The sequence below is a fragment of the Mandrillus leucophaeus genome, unplaced genomic scaffold (assembly GCF_000951045.1).
Source record: "Mandrillus leucophaeus isolate KB7577 unplaced genomic scaffold, Mleu.le_1.0 Scaffold381, whole genome shotgun sequence".
Taxonomy (NCBI): Eukaryota; Metazoa; Chordata; class Mammalia; order Primates; family Cercopithecidae; genus Mandrillus; species Mandrillus leucophaeus.
This window is the reverse complement of record NW_012104043.1, coordinates 1,246,876-1,251,536: the sequence shown is the minus strand read 5'-3', so window position 1 is coordinate 1,251,536 and position 4,661 is coordinate 1,246,876.

Below are 4,661 nucleotides of genomic sequence, written 5' to 3'. Positions count from 1 at the left end.
GGATTTGAAATTTAAAAAATATAGCTGGTTTTTAACCATAGGTAGTTTGAGAAACATCTAGCTATCAGATGACTGTTGTTGAATTAAATTTAGCCTAAAGCTGCCTCCTTGCATATTTTGAGTTTGGCCTAAAGGTTTATCCATACATAGTGAACTGTAACCTAACTGGATATGTAAACAGACTATAGCCTGCCCTCGTAACAAGCAGCTGAGTCTCAGCCAATCACAGCAGGTATACTTCAACCACTCACAGCCAAATGTTCAAACCGTGTTCAAACAAGGAAAACACTGAGCTGTAACCAAGCTGGCTGTTTCTGTGCCTCTCTTCTGCTTTCTGTACAGTGCCTTCCTATTTTTGTCCATAAATCCTTCTGACCATGCAGCAGTGCTGGAATCTCTTTGTATGTATTCTGGTTTGGAGGACTACCTGATTCATGAATCCTTCTTTGCCCCATTAAACTCTGTTAAACTTAATTGGTCTAAGGGCTTTGTTTTTTTTTTTTTTTCCACTGACAACTGAAAATTAAGCATCTAAATTATCTTGAAATACATCAGTGGAAAGAATACAAACCCTACTACATAAAAGGGCTACCTAAATGAGGAGCCGAAGCATTTATCAGAGAAACTCATGTTTCATGTGCCAGAAATCTCAGAGATGTTCCCCTTTGAAACTAACATGACTGTCTTGACATCCGGTAAAATGAGATTATTGGGCTATGGGTGGAAGGCAAGAGGAATAAAAAGCTTAAAAATTAGGGGATTATTTTTCTGAAATCCAAATCTCCTAATATTTCTGGTCTTTCAAGAAAGGATAACTAGCAGAATGTCTTTCTATCACATGAGGCTGATTCTTAGGCAGGATTAGAGGTACCTCTGAGAAGATGCAGGCATCTGTCTTTTTTGATTTATTGTAATATTAACCTAAAGCTACTACTTTTTTTTCTATTCACTAGATGTGAATGGACTGACTTCCACCACTGAAAATATAGGAAATCCAAAAAATACCTTGTGTATTCTTAGACCTACCAACTCTGTGGAAGGAAAAGCTTCCATGGGGAGTTACCCACCAAGGGTACTTGCTAAATTCTACTGATAATCCTGTAGATTTTCAGTGGGGCTTTAAAAAAATGCCCCTCAAATGCCAAAGCAATTCAGCATGATAATTTAAAAAGCTAACATGGGTATTTGTACTCATCTCAGGAATTCCGTTAGATACGTTTATGTTGTGCTCTTAAATGCCTCTCCTTCATCAACTCCTGTAGTTTCTCCTCTTTTTAACTCCCATATTCTCCTATTTCTTGTATTAGGTAATCCTGTTTTGGACTATCAACCCCGGTTTTAATCTTGGCCAATCTTTGGGACAACTGCTAGCATTGGATTGGCTCTGTCAGCTGCTATCTCAGGTAAGAGGTTCCTCATTGCTACTTTCTACTCCTTACCATCCTCTCACTGCTTCTCATCATCCTCAGTTATGTTACATGACCCTTCTTACCGGTTCCCAGTAAGAAGGGACTAGTAATCTTGTTGATTACTAGTCCCTTCAACAAGAAGGGACTTGTTGAACTAGTAATCACCTGTTTTGTTCTCTGAAACTCAGTAGAGTGATTGAGAGAAGTGCCACCCGTGGAAAAGATGGAAAGAGTTGTGACACAGTCCAGTGGTTCTCAAACTTGAGTATGTATCAGAAACCCACGAAGGCCTTGTTTTAAACAAAGATCCATCCCCTGTATTTCCCTGCTGAGTTTCTGATTCGGTAAGGGTAAAGGCCAAGATTTGCATCTCTAACAAATTCCCAGGTGATGCTGATACTATTGCCTGGAAAGTCACACTTTGAGAATCCCTGAGTTAAACAATGTCAACCAGGCGAAGTGTGTGTATTAGCATCTGCAGTGAAGTGGGTTTTTTTGGAAGGGAGGCTAGGTTTAATTACCTTGAATTAAATCAGGAAAGCCAATGTTAAGATCTAAATGCTGCATATTGATTATTATGCTTACCTAGGATACAAACTCATCCATAACGACATCTTCTTTTCCCTTCTGGAGTGTATGGTCAATAGACAATCTAGACTGAGAGCATTCCTTCATTGCAAGCTAAGTTAGCTTCTGCTGAGTAAATGAAATAGGTGTTTTCTATATTTTATAGGCATTGAAGATTTAAGGCAAATCTTTATGACCAATGAGAATTCTCTTTTTCATATGTAGAAGTAGCAACCCATGACCTAAAAATTATAAGTTGTGATGGTTAATTTCACGTGTCAACTTAGCTAGGCCATGATACCCAGATATTTGGTCAAATATTATTCTGCATGTTTCTTCAAAGGTATTTTTAAGGTATTTTAAGTTAAAGTTAACATTTAAATCAGTAGACTTTGAGTAAATCAGAATACCCTCTATATTAGTCTGTTTTCATGCTGCTGATAAAGACATATCCAAGACTGGGCAATTTGTAAAAGAAAAAGGTTTAATTGGACTCACAGTTCCACATGGTTGGGGAGGCCTCATGATCATGACGGAAGGCAAGGAGGAGTCAGTCACATCTTATGTGGATGGCACCAGGCAAAAAGAGAAGGCTTGTGCAGAGAAATTCTTGTTTTTTATTTTTTATTTATTTTTTTGACAGAGTCTCGCTCTGTTTCTGGGCTGGAGTGCAGTGGCATGATCTGAGCTCACTGCAACCTCCGCTGCCTGGGCTCAATCGGCTCTCTTGCCTCAGCCTCCTGAGTAGCTGGGACTACAGGCATGTGCCACCACGCCCAGTTAATTTTTGTATTTTTAGTAGAGACATGGTTTCACTATGTTGGCCAGGATGGTCTCGATTTCTTGACCTCGTGATCCACATGCCTCAACCTCCCAAAGTGCTGGGATTACAGGCATGAGCCACCCTGCCCAGCCGAAATTCCCGTTTTTAAAACCATCAGATCTTGTGAGACCCATTCACTATCACAAGAACAGCACAGGAAAGACCCACCCCTAAGACTCGATCATCTCCCTGCCACAACACGTGGGAATTATGGGATCTACTAAAGAGATTTGGATGGGGACACAGAGCCAAACCGTAACACTTTCCATAATGTGGATGGGCCTCATCCAATCAGTTAAAGGCCTTAATAGAGAAAAAACTGACATCCTGGGAAGATGAGGGAATTCAGAGCAGATCTCCTGCAGACTCTTTAGAACTACAACTCTTCCCTAGTTTTCCAGCCTGCCAGTCCACCCTGCAGATTTTGGACTTGCCAGTCTGCGCAATTGAGTGGGCTGATTCCTGAAAATAAATCTTTTTCTCTCTCCCTCTTTCTCTACATATGCATGTTACTGGGTCTGTTTTTCTGGAAAAACCTGACTCATAAGGAAGTAATGACAACTCTAGAAAACTTCTTGCTACTTGATGGGAGAAACATTTGTATAGCATTTCCTAGGATGTGATCCATAAAACCCTGTTCTGAAGAATGTTCAATGAAAAGGGGGGCTTTGGAGATTGCCAGTAAGTATTAGCTCATAACAGACTCTGAAAATCCCTATAGTTAAGAAGCTCATTGACTTTTTTGAACAGAGAAGTTCCCAAATAAATCTGATCATGGAATCCTTTTTGCCCTGCATTAGTTACTGGCCGCCGAGGGAATCTATATTACAGAACAATTTGGGGATTGATATTTTAGTAATTTCATTCTCTCTTACCCTAAAAGTCACATTCATCTATACCCATTCTTTCCTCTTTCTGAGGTGCAGATGGTTTCTGCATCTGTCCAAGGCAGTTCCATCTGTGTCTTAGGCCTCTGTATTTGTCTCTTAGAGTTCTTATATGTCAAGTAAGAAATCCTGCTAACTTTCTGCTGCCATCCTGTTAGGGAGATACCTTGGATGTCCAGCCCTCAGCTATTCTTGCTATCTCTGTAGTCACCAGAAATGTGACTGAAGAAGGTTTCAGATGATTCCTGTCCTAGCCAACATCTGAGAGCAAACGCAGGAGAGACCTCAGTTGGGAACCAGCCAGTTGAATCTGTAGTTGACCTATAGAAGTTCAAAAGATAATAGCAATAATAATAAATTGAGGTTTCAAGTCACTAGGCTTTGGGATAGTGTCATGTGCTGAATATTTGTCCCACTCCTCCCCATTCATTTGTTGAAATTCGAACCCCTAATGTGATGGTGTTAGGAGGTGGAGCCTGTGGAATGTAAGTAGGTCATGAGAGTGGAGCCCTCATGAATGGGATTAGTGCCCTTATAAGAAGATGCCAGAGAGCTAATCTACTCTCTTTCAGACATGTGAGAGACATCTATGTGCCTGTGTCTCTCATCAGATTTTACATTCCTGAAGAGCAGACAATATGTCTTATCCTTCCTTGGATCCCCAGTTCAGTGCCTGGAAACTAACTTGATAAATAAATTCATGTTAAATACTGAATAACGTGAAGAGTGCGGAAAGAAGTGCTTGTGAGTTGTCAGGAAGAAGACTATCTTGACTGTTGTATTTGAAGGGGGGCTTTAAAAGATGTGTAGATTATGGCCAGGCACAGTGGCTCACGCCTGTAATCCCAGCACTTTGGAAGGCTGAGGCAGATGGATCACCTGAGGTCAGGAGTTCGAGACCAGCCTGGCCAACATGGTGAAACCCCATCTCTACTAAAAATACAGAAAGTAGCCGAGCGTGGTGGCAGGTGCCTG